This window comes from Telmatherina bonti (assembly GCF_933228915.1).
Source record: "Telmatherina bonti genome assembly, chromosome: 9".
Classification (NCBI taxonomy): domain Eukaryota; kingdom Metazoa; phylum Chordata; class Actinopteri; order Atheriniformes; family Telmatherinidae; genus Telmatherina; species Telmatherina bonti.
In genome coordinates, this window is record NC_136627.1 from 27,933,964 (window position 1) to 27,947,124 (window position 13,161).

The 13,161-nt window shown below is 36.5% G+C and overlaps 1 protein-coding gene across 1 annotated transcript in view; it reads right to left on the reverse strand.

The window, feature by feature from the left end:
* The window catches only part of pitpnm3 (PITPNM family member 3), a gene marked incomplete at its 3' end in the record, with an annotated part of 59,838 nt that overhangs the window by 28,826 nt on the left and 17,851 nt on the right, over positions 1 to 13,161 (reverse strand). The window lies entirely within an intron of this gene.

Sequence of the window (13,161 nt, forward strand, 5' to 3'; positions counted from 1 at the left end):
TACAGATCAAGCAAGACACTTCCTGTGACAGCATGAGGCAACAGTAAAAGATGGCATTGCCCTGCACTGTCTCCTTGAGCAGCCACCATCCATCAGATGCTCTGATTCCAGGAAGAATCAACAACATATGTCACGACAGAAGAACTCAACAGAACACACACTGGAGTGTTTTGCTGTCAGACACAGAAATACGTATAAATGAGACAAAAATCTCTGCAAGTATACATAAAGTGATTAGATGACAAGTTGAGTCATAGCTTTATGTTTGATTGATCTTTTAATGATGTAGATGTGGATTTCATGTGGATAAATAACTTTTTAATGTTAACAAATCTCATTTAACTGCACCAGGACTGAGTTTAGCGTCTGTGTTTATTGAGTATTGTCTAATTTTTGTCATTTGCATGTTATATTATTTTTCTCATTTAAAATCTTGCCTTTTTTCTCTCTCTTCTGATCTTATTGATTGCTTCCAGGTTTGATTAGAAAAAGTAGAAACATGTTTTGAATGCCAAGACATGAGCACCGTCCAGTAAAGCTCTCCTATTAACTTTATTTACAACCTTAGTTGCCAAGGAGATGGCCTGAACTTTAGAAAGGCCAAATTGTTAATAACAAGTGAGAGGTGGATCTAACTGAGTGCTGTAGAAACTGCACACTCAGGTGGTGGTTCTGACTCTGATGTTTGAGCTAAAGTTGAGCAATTCAGTCCCAGCCTCATTGGTTAAGCACCATCTATTTTCCAAGTGCTGTATAAATAGGAAAAAGAAAACAAACGTTTCAGCCTAATAACCATAGCACTGTGTAAACATGGTACCAGAATTTATTAAGCAGGTGTCATCAGAGAACACAGTTATGAAATCCACATACGGTTTAAATGAGGTCACTTTCAAACAGACTCCAGTTTTGATGCCACAAGAGTTGCAGGCTGCAAGCAGTAAGATGGAAAGTGCATTGAAAACTAGACATTTATGGAACCTTGCCTGCTTCTCACCACATCTTGCACTGACCTTCCATCAACTATGACAGCTTCATTGTCATTTGTTGCAAATGCTAACAGTATCATGCTTCTCTCCACAACGATGAGTTTGTTTACATGCACGGCAATATTTCTACAGTCACCTCAGTCTGAATAAACAACGCTCCACATTTTGAGGCTGATGGATATAATATGTTGCAGTTGCATAGGAGAGGTATTGTGGGCATGAGTAAGTAAATATACGATGGAATATGAATGAAATATAAAACACAATCATGGAAATATAGTCTTTTCTAGAATAACGTCAATAGTAGGAAAAGTGAAGTGTGGAAATGTAACCTGCACAGCTTATTCTATCAATGGATTGTAGATAACAGTAGAGCTCTTTATTACACAGAGAAATGTGTTAAACTTTAAATATAGTCAAAAGTAGCGTATTGGGAAAGTTTTTTTTTTTTTTTTCTATTATTGGTGATCTTTTTCATGGAAGATTTTGACAGTAAACAAACACAAAACATCATCAGCCAAACCATGTGAAAAAAACAAGCCTATAGCTTGGATTAAATGAGCACTTTCCACTAAAAGAGACGAGTTCCAGCAAAACACACAGTTGGAATATTTTGTGTTTGACACATTTTCTGAAATGAGATTTTAGTGAAGCTCAAACACAATTACGACAGCCCATCATCTGCACTTTCCAGCTATATTTACACATCAGTGTGCTTTTGAATTACTGTCTTTAAATCACTTTACATAAAACTACCTTCTACGGGTATCACTTATTTTTCTTTTTTGATAAAGTTTTACTCGGTTTAACTTTGTTCAGATGAGCTGAATTTGAAATGTTCTCGAGAAATCTCTCCACTGGGCCGACATATCTAATTTATAAGTTTTCTAATACAGTTTGACTGAGTAATAAATTTTTTCCCAAACATATGGAAGATGTAATTGTTTTCCTTAATGCACTGCTTTGATTTATGTGGATGCCGTAGGACATCCACATAAATCAAAGCAGCGCATTATGTGTGTGTCTCATGGCATCACACAGATAGTAATGATTAGGTCTAATAAAAAAAAGAAAAGAAAAAAAAACTTATTTTTCAGAAGGAGAGGGAGATTGTGTGTGTCTGTGATTTAAAGTTTAATATGTCTGAATCTCAATCTGCATCTGTGTATTTTGTGTTTTTTAAAACTCTTCAAAGACTGAAGGTGATGTTGCAAAATGCTTTTTGGTTTGTTTATTCAGGCTTTTGTGGATGCTTGCTGTAGTTGATGGTTTGGATGCTTGTTTCCTTGACCTGTTCCTGCTTGGAAGGACTGTTTCATCATGTTTCTCAATGCCAAGATGGAATCTTTTGCAGCCCAAGAGGATGCGTTTCAGAAAATGTCATCAAGGAAGACCCTAAACGTTCCCAATTAAAACACTGATGCAGACTGCAGAACTCTGGAAATCATTTGTTCTCATAACCTTAGGACTTTTCATGATATATACTAGACTAAAAAGAAAAAAGGTCCTAACAGGCACCTATACTTCTAGATGTCACAACGGAAACTGAATCAGTGGCAAAATATCAGGCTGCAGGTTTTCAAAACTGTTAAGAATAGAAGCTTGCGTGATTGTTATGCCTCCTGCATCACAGCATTTAGTCAGTCTCTGAAATCCAAAGAAGATAACAGCACCTCCACAATCCCCCTGTCACATCACAGTGGCAGATCTGTGTTGGAGGGCAGTTGTTTGCATCAAGCACTTGTGTAGATGTGAGTGAGCGTGTTTGAGTCAACCTGTTCTGCTTCAGAAAAATACAAAAAAAAAAAAAAAATTTAAGCAGGACCTTAGTCCTTTTTTCCAGGTATTTCTCTTCGTAAAAGTAACAAAAACGCACGTAACACAACTGAGGTTAGAGCAGAGCAAAAGGATCAAGGAGTCAGGAAAAGCAAAGCCTGTCGACTCACTGCTGAGACGGATGGTGGAGAATTATAAGTAGAACATAGTTAAACAAAGTCAGAAAATCCCCTCTCTGTTAATGTCAGCCTAAAAGAAGGATGAATCGTGAGCAGAACAGCACTACTCCCCCCTTACCAATATTTCCCAGAATTGTACGCAGCTTTTACACGAGGCTGGTTAGAATTTTTTTAGAAACGTTTTTACAACTATCCCAGTTAAACTGCTTCTTGTTTTGAATGACATAATTCAGTCAACAACATGAATCATAAACACTGTTTTTCTCCTTTTAGAAGGATTATAAATACTGTTATTTGACAACTGCCCAGAGAGACCTGAATCTTCAAAAATGACATAAAATAGTATTATATTCCAGTAGCTGGTTCAGAATGAATAATCGTCACCTCAGACAGTGGTGGTTTTAAATGGGAACAAAAAACCTAAGTAAGAAGATAATACATATTACCTTGGCCAAAAATAACAATTTCAGCTCATTTATTTCAGTGATTTACAGTATTTTATTGTTGTTTTTTCTTATACTAACTGGTGCTAGGCACCAGTAAGACCAGGTCATTTTAATAAAATATAGTAAATAGTTTGCACTTACAGCAATCTTGTGTATTTTCCCCTATTTGCACCAACTTTTCACATGAAAATAAAATAAACTAAGAAAAGAGGATTCTTTCATTCCTATTCAGATATTACAGTCAACCTTTCTATTGCCCCTTTTTAAAATGCCCTGGAAAATAGGATAACTGTCATCTTGGCCACTGTATTTGCTGCTTATTTTTCCTTTTGCATTCATCACAGCCCAAAGCTGCTGCCAATCCCTGGGTAGAAATCTCCCTAACCCTCCTTGCAGTTTAATTGCGACCAGGTGCGCTGCATTCCCAGCAGAGTCTTAGCAGGCGAAACTACTTCTATAATCAAGAGCTCTGCAAGATACAGCTGGTTTTGCACTGTGTGAACATGCTGTTTTCTTTTTTTTTTTTGTAATAATTTAAGGATTTGAGTTTTGAGCTGGTCAAAGTGTACGCATTGTGACTGTACCCATTTTTACCCAAGAGACAATTTTTTCAGAATTTCTAGAGTTTTCTCTCAGGATGGTGAAAAACACCTGCTGACAACGTTTATGCTTTCAGTCAGGAGTCTGAAATGACAATGTGCAGATTGTTAAAAAACCAATGGGCAAATCCACAAGGGGAACTTTGCACTGCTAGGATTCTGAAATAGCCAGACTCATGTGTTGTGTGGGAACAAAACATCTGATCAAACAGTGTACCTACTGTGGCTACACAGCTGATGCCATCCTTGTGACCATAGCAACCCATGCAGGTGTGCTGGAGGAGAGTAGAAACACAAATTATATCTGATTACTTACAAATAAAAGTTTAGAAAGTCTTCCCGAACGTTAAGATTTTAGGACATATTCCATTTTGCCAGCACTCTGAACAAAGCCTAAATTATTTAGATTTTATTTTTGTCATGTTAAAAAAAAGCCTTTTTCACTGTCTTATTACAGTGCTTGAAAGAGAAGATGGGTTTCTTTTTTCTTCTTTTTTTTTTGCGATTCTAATATCAAAGGTTGATTAATGCCAGAATATTTTTCCTGTAATATCTCTAAATCATGTTCTCTGTTTACTGCTTGTTTTCTTCAACTGGCCTAAATGAGCAAAGACTCGCTAAATTCCTCTTCAAGATGTTGTGATGTGCAGCTGCGAGGAGGAAAACATGTCTTGATAGGTTGTTTGCCTCTGTAAAATGCTCACTCTGCATTGCATAAACTCTGCTTTCTGCTTTATGTGTATAATAAATATTTGTAATATATTCTCTGCTGCTGGAACAGCACCTTACGCAGTTATTTGCATACATTACGTGTTACTCTTTCCACGGAAGCTGATGTGTAAAAACAGCTTCTGGACAAACATGTTATTGTCTTGCTCAATAAGGAAGAGTAACAAAAACTCATCAGGTCACGTTGTAATTTAACCCCCAGTAACTGGTTTATTAACTTCTTGTTTATTGAGTTTTGGAGCTAAACTAAGAAAAATCCCAGTGTCCTTCAGTGCAGTGCCACGGAGGGTTTGATCCCAGCTTTGTAGTTGTTGAGGTTTGATCTTATTAGGCTTTTGTTAACAGCTCCCCACAAAACGCACACTTCCGATACAAGACCTTCAAACGAGGGCAAAAAAAGGGGGGGAAATGAATATTGCAAATAGAATTCTGTCTTTGCATGAAACTCACAAGTCATCAGACGGGAATAGAGGTTTAACACCGGCTGCACTGCTCAACAAATGTCAGGTGAGGCACTCATTATTTGCATTGCATAATTGCTTGATTATGCAAGCACTTGTTAGTCATTACCACAGAGCAGCCACTGTTTTGCATTAAAAAGAGTGCATAAGAAATTTGTGTGCATGAGCCAGAATGTCTGGTTTTATTATCTGTGGCAGTCTGGAGGTAAAACATCCTCGAGGCCTGCAAGTTGTACTGCATCAATAGTTCTAATTAATTTGATCCAATCATTGCCATTTTACAAACATGTTCTTTGGAAAGGCGGCTCCACCAAACCATCCAATTCCCATCTGCATTTAATGGCTATAATTAATCTAACAACTCTTAGCTACAATTTCCTCTATTGCTTGTGATAAACGAAGTAGTGGGTGTGACATTAGGTAAACATTCTTAACAAAGAAAACCTGGCACAGGCGGTGCTTTATGATCCAGATTTTCATAAAACAGCCTGCCAGTAATTTCACATTCTTTATTAAGAACATGTGTCTGTCAAAATGTGATCCAACACTACAACAGGCACAATACCTGACATAAATCAAGAACAAATTGTGTGGAGGGCTTCATTCTCATGTAGTCACATCATCAAAGTGTGCAGGCCCTCATCTTTATGAGTTTTCCCTCATTATTTCAAGGAATTATTAATTTTTTTTAGGGGACACTTTAATTATACGAGAATTTACAGATGGTTTTACTGAGGTGTGACAAAAGCGCATGCTTTTGAACCCACAAAGAGAAGCCTCAATTTCAGCCACAAAAGCATCCGCCAACCTCAGATCAGCTGTAGGTTTGATCTTTTCTCTCTTGAACACTTCTTCCCTGTGATTAGCATGCTCATATTTACAGAGACCCCGTCAGACTCAATGACATTTGAAGATAATGTAGGTATAATACAGTTTTCTATACTAGGAGATGTATTAAAGTCTTCCTCATAGTTTCATGGGTTAATTCAATGATGAAGACATCCAATAATGGCAGCAAGGGGAAGATAAAGCCAAGTGAGACGATTAAACTTTGAATCGACCTCATCTCATGCAGCATAACCTTGAGATTTAATCTATTATGCTGTCTTGGCACCCTATTGCCACTCACCTTACAGTAGCAAACTAAGAAAGTGAAGTCTGTCAGATTTCTGCTTAATTGCAGCCGTCTTTCATCATGACTAAGCTCAGCACTGAGCTTACCTACGATTTGGTGAACAAATATGTGGGCAGCATGTTTGTGGATGTCTGTACAATAATACTGAAGTCTTTGTAAGTAGAGCCTGTTGTACACAAGTGTGGATGCTTTTACTGTCATTTGGTAGCATCAGAAGAAAAAACACCAAAGACTTTAGAGTAGGCTCCTGTTATGAAACACAACAATGTGGAAGAACAGCCTTGTGGTTGTCAGTTTGTGATTATGTGTGTAGGAGACAAAATACAATTATTGGTTAATTATTAGCTTAAGTTATAAATTTCATGTTTGGTTTCAATGTATCTAAAATGCATGTTATTTCATTTGATTTAAAAAGAAGATAACTTTTTCATGCATTAAGTTCATCTAAGAATGGCTTGTCACTAAGAGAGGATGCTGTGACTCTATGGTGATTTGCATATTAGATTGGCTTGGCACGCAGCGAGAGACGGTGGTTACCGGGGCAGACAGTCATGTAAGTGTGGAGTAGAGCCGCACAGTTTTTACCTCTCATTCTCTCACTTGATTTTTTCTAATTTCATTTTTATTTTGTTTTTTTATACTATGAAAGCAGCAGAACTAAACTAATTGTAGTCAAAGTTTCAAATAAAGTATTCTACTGAGTCTCATGGATCCTGTGGAGCTTTTTTTTTTTTTTTTTTTTGCTTTTAATCGTTGTGTGCATTACGAGGGATTGGAAAAGAAAGGCTTTATTCAGGAAACTACAATGTGTTTCCAGATTTCTGGATGTTCTCATTCAATTTGTGCAATAACAACCATTAAAAAAAAGAGAAACAAAACTATTTATTTCTTCCTTTGCTCATGTGAGCTCGTGAAGACACTGCACCATGTTAGCCTTCACTGATATTGGAAATGAATACCAGAACAGAATTGAACCATTAGAACCATTACAAGAAATTTACCCTGTGGAGTTTATGAGCTGACTCCAGCTTTACTCCCACCAAATAGTATATCAAAGTGTGATCAACTTTTCACACAAACAAAAAGGACAGTAGCTGTACTTATGGTGCGTGGCAAAATATTGCAATTTATTGTAAAATTTCATTTTTACAAAAATGTGTCTTTATTGTGTTCTTTATCTGAGGAAACTCAGATCAAGTGTGCACATATGTGGACATAAATCTTTGACCAAAATAAGAGATCTGGTTATTATGTTTATTGGTCTCTCCAAACCACAAATAGCTAGATGAAAAGCAGGTCAAACCAAAGCTTTATTTGTAAAAGGTTCATTTTAGCGAGCGTCTACAGGGCAGCTTAATTCAGTCCCACTATAGCTGCAGTTCTGCAGGTTTGCTGTTTCCATGCTCCAACACACCAAACTCAAATTAAATGGATCCAACTGCATATGAAGAACCATACAATATTTAATAAAGTTTGTTGGAGCAGGTATACATTGAATACCTTCAAGACAGCAACCCTTGTAGGACTAGAATTGAGTAGCCCTGGTATACAATAGCAAGTGTGATGCCCCAAGCATCACTGTCAACAATAATGACCGCTGCCACACTGACCTAAGGTCAGTCACCGTGGAGACAGACAAATGGACTTCTGGATAGAAAGGAATTGTCTAAAATGACACCACCTCTGCTGAAAAAGCCATCCGTAATACCTTCTCTCCTGCTGCTGTGAGAAAGCTCTTAACAAATTAAATCTTTCCTTATTTTCAAACTGTGTTAATGGTGGTTTGGTGGCTGCACAAGAGATCCATTTGGGTCTTCTCACCGTTGCTGTTAATTGGACGTTTTTATGCTGGAGTAACACACATTCAGTACTTTTCCTGAAACTGTTTCTGTGTGGGATGATTAGTGCAACTGTTTATATATTCTAGATGTGTTTTTTTTTTGTTGTTGTTGTTGTCGTTTTTTTTACACCCAGTTCCTTGCCAGGTCTGCAAGGTACCTTGCTCATTAGCAGACAGAGGTACTGTAATAATGAACCTTCGGAGCCCCTCAGGCCTTCTACACGCACACACACACACACCACATCAAGGACAACAAAAGCAGAAATCTATGTTCATTGTCTAAGAGAACCTCCAACAGCACATGGGGAATTATCAAGCAATAAGTCCAATGTGGTTTGTTTATGTGGAAGTTTGTCTTTAAGGCGCTAAGAGGTTTTGTCACCTCCAGTCCGAGGTGTGATTTTTCAGCTAAGCTGTAACCCTGAATGAGAAAAAATTATCCTCATGCTGACTGGCTGCCTATTCTGCAAATGTTTATGTTGACATTCACATAAATGAGTTTCCACACACATACAAGTCCAACACTGTCATTAGAGCACACAGTGTTAAGTGACAAAAGAGAAGCTGGATCAGTGTTGTGTGTTGATGTGTGGGTATGTATACTTACTGCACATATTATGAGAATACATTGAGAATCGGGAGCCACGTGGGAGGAAAAAAATTTTTTTATAGTCATTGAGCAAGCATAGATATTACAGATAAATAGAAAATACTGCAGAAGTATGTTTTTACTGTATATTTCACTACTTCTGATCAATACTGTACGAAATTCAGTTGTGTATGTAAGACAAATCTAATGATGACATCAGGGGAGAAAACTGACTCAGTTATGTCTGTGTGTTGATGTGATATATACTTTGTGTCATGATTTGGGTTTTTCCCTTTGCTTTGTTTTCAGGCTTCCTGTTTTATTTTGTAGTTTTTCCTGTGTAGTTCCCTTGGTTTTTGTTCAGCCTCATAGATTTCCTATTGAGTTAGTTCACCTGGGTTCATTTAGTTAATTTGTTTCACCTGTGTCTCGTTTTGTTCTGTGTATTTATATCCCTCAGTTTTTTGTCTTGTTGCTGGATCATTTTGTTAGGTTTGCTAGTGTTTTTGGTTGGTATCTTGGTTGCTGTAGTCACCAATAAATCTGGAAATCTGCATCCCTGTTCCATCTTCTCTGCGTTTGGGTCCACTCCCTCACCATCTCCACTGCCTGCCGTGACACTTTGTAAACTAGGTTAACAATTCTGTGTTACTTGCAAATGAATGTTCAAATGCACACACAAATATCTGCAAATTATGCAGACAAAATAAACATACATACACAAATAACAAAAATGCTTTAAGTCTCATCTAAAGGCCCACTTTTATTTTTTGCCTTGTAACACTGTTAGTTGTGTAGTCCTATGTCCTTTGTTTTATTTCATCTTTGTTATTGGGTATTTATTTATTTTAAACTGTTTGACCTGTTCTTACTATGTTAATGACATTAATATTTTATTTCATGTCATTTTTTATTTTGTGATATTTGACTCTTTGCAGCACTTTGGAGACATTTTGTTTTTAAAATGTGCTTTTTAAATAAAGGGGATTGGATTGAAAAAGTATTAGTTATACGTTCAAAACCACATTAAAAAAGGGTTAAATAAATGTGCACGGATCGCCTGGTAAACACAGACAAGATTTGTGAGGTTGAGGGTAAAAAAATCTTTGTAGACTTGTTTGTGCATTTTTGTCATTGTGCACACTTATTGTGTATGCAGATTTTCTAGATATTTGTTTGTGCATTTGAAAGAATACAGAGTGGTTTACACAGTTTAAAAACTATGTATTAGACACACATTGAAATTGAATTGATTGATTTCTCCCTATCTGGAGGACATATCAAAACTGAGTGATCCTCTTGTGACTGAAAAAACTTTGTAAATGCTTTTTTGTTCTGTTGTTGCTGAAATGATCATGCATACCATGATCTGCTAAAGCTATATATGATGAATTTTACACTGTAGTATAAATCTCAATCCATGTAGCTTGCTCAGTGTTGGACAACATTGAAATGACCATGAATATTGAGTTGCCGTCTCAATTGTACGCTTACATTTATGAGAAAATTTAAATTAAGTCAAAATTTAATTTGAGACTAACTGAAAACACTATATTAATATTGAAGTAGCAGTTTTAGAGCATATCAATTAGGCCAACTTCCAGTTTAAAAAGAAAGTATGTCCTGGAATGAATCCTAACAGACAGAAACAAAATAATGGAATTAATTATGCACACATGAACCTGCTACAACATTTAAAGTGTTCCTTTAAACTCACAAAGCAATGCAACAAGAATTCATAATGTATTGAAAAGGCCACTGGAAGTGTTCTGTCTCACAGTTTTGCTTATATGAATAAGAATATTTTCAAGAAAATGTCATGATTCCTTGAAATAAAATTGTGTGCATGCATACAAGATGAGAAAATCAAGACATGTGGCAGCAACTCATTCCTGCATGAGTTCAGTGGGAGCTTGTTATTCTAAATGTTTCATCTCCGGATGTGCAAGAAGCCAAGCACATGTCAAGCTGCTGAGCGGCCACACCATTCAAAATCTGTTTACACTTGTCTTGCTTCCAGTCACCTCACTCCTGCTAACATCAAGCACACACCAAAGAACTTGGCTTGACTTCCAAATACACCATCAACTCCAGTGATTAGTGGCATTTCTGATAAAAAATAAATAAATAAAAATCCTTAGCATATAACTGGAGTGCTGTTACAGCTAATTGATGTTGTCAGAAATAAAAACCAGTGACCATCGGGACATGTGACAATGCACATGAAAAGAAATTATCAAACATAACCAACCAAAAATATAAAGAGAGAGAGAGAGAGTGAACCGATGAGCACATACCGCTACATGTTTTCATCTCCTGTCACAAAATATCCTCCAGCCACAAACAGAAAAACTGTACAGAGATAATTACACAGAACCCTACCTGTGAGCCGTAATGTCCAAATTAATTTTCCAAACTGATTACTTCACTGCACACGTGGCCTCAGGATCAGATAAAAACCTTTAATGTAATTAACTCATTCATTTTGTACCCAAAAGAGGAGTCCTCTGACCATTAAAAACAACAGCATTCAAAAAAGGTTAGAGTTCAATATTCCTCGTGCTTTCCAGAGCTGCGAAAAATCCCCAGCTCATTTATTACCACTGTGTTGTTTGGGGGCTTTTGGTCCATGCATCTTCTCAATTAACCTTCTCTACTTTTGTCATCCTGGAAAAGCTGCTGAGGCTTGCAGGCATGTGCTACCGTGCAAGTAAAACTACTCTCTCTTTAAACAGTTGCAGCTTCTATAAAGTGAGACTATTTAAGAAAAAGAATCATATCCCAGAAAATGGAAGGAGAAAAATTCCCTCAAGTGAAAACTGCTGTTTTATTTAAGTCTAGAGGACGGAGTAAGTGGAAATATAACTGAGAAGTAAGGCTGGCAGAATACAATCTAATTACAAGAAACACCTCATCTTTGTGCAATACAATCACTGACACAGCTGACTGACTCCAATCATATTCATATAACAAGGTCTTTACAGTCTTGCTCCACTCACTAACACCACCTCCTTAACTGCTAAGCTTTTGTTATTGTGGCTTTAGCTCAGACTGGTATGTGTGGCAAGTGGGATTTGGTCCCATCACAGAGTGCAAGTTGTTGCTTGGAATCTGGGAGAGCTCCTTCATAAGAGTAGAGCATTTCAAGTCCACGATTACTACTTCAGTGACCATTGGCTGTAAATTATCATCCAACTCCTTGATGGCGGAGGTGTTTAAAAAAAAAAAAAAATAGATAACGATCTCAAAATGCACTGAAACCTAATCTACAGTCTTAACGTTCATAGAAATTTACATTTTAGGTGACAGTGACATGATTCTTTTTTGTCATTTTAGTCTTCCTAAAATCTTTCACGCACAGATCTTTCACGTCGAAATCCTCAGATTCAAATGAAGCAAAGTTGTGGGAGGAATGACAGATGGCTCATAAATGCTTAGATGTTGGCAAAATATAGAAGTTAACCAATATACTTCTAAATCCCATTACTTCTTTCTTGTTTTGCTTTTGCTGGGCTGCTGTTGTCAGAGTTACCACAACGCTGAAGCAGTGGACCTCATTCCATTGATTTTTTTTTTTTGATCTGTAAAAACTATTTCAAGGGAACTCAATGAAAAAGACAACCATGTTCTGACCTCTGATACCAAAATCAGGATGGCTACCTGAACAATGATTTTGGAAAAGCAGACTTGAAATAAATAACCCCATATTTGTGTCTGAAAACATAAATACTGTCAAAATGAAACAGGATCACTTGTGTTACCAAGCATAACTGCAAATGTCTAGTTGCTTGTTTAATGGAGTTTGGTGGTAATATATTTATTTTACTGACTGAAATTCATGTGGCACAAAAAAAGATCATTGAGAAAAAAAATATAAAGCTCATGTATGCAACAAAATCCAGTCTAATCAAACTCAATAGGCTAACCATTCATTTCTCCTACTGAAGACTTACTTAAACTTTCACACAACACAAATAGCTCTCAGACTTATATATTTTTATAAATAACATTTTATATTGTTTTAGAAATTCACAAAAATATCAGAGGGGTTCTCCTGTTGAGTGAAATATTCAGATGGTAAATGGATATTATATCAGAAATAATAATTAATAATGAAACAAAGATAAAATAACAATATTACATCAATTCTCACACTGTTGAATAGGTGATGTGCAAAAAGATTTTCATTAGCATGCACAGTAATGAGTGTGGCTGTCAACTCCAGAAAAGGTTTCTGCATCTTAGTAGGGGTGTGTATTGGCAACAATCTGGCGACACAATATTCAAAATATTCAACCAATGACATTATATATTGTGATATATGTGATTTTTCTTCACTACAAGTTCATGTTAAAAAAAAAACTGGGACAGCATAGTAAGTATGGAAAGCCATTTTATGAATAATTAAATAAATAAAATAT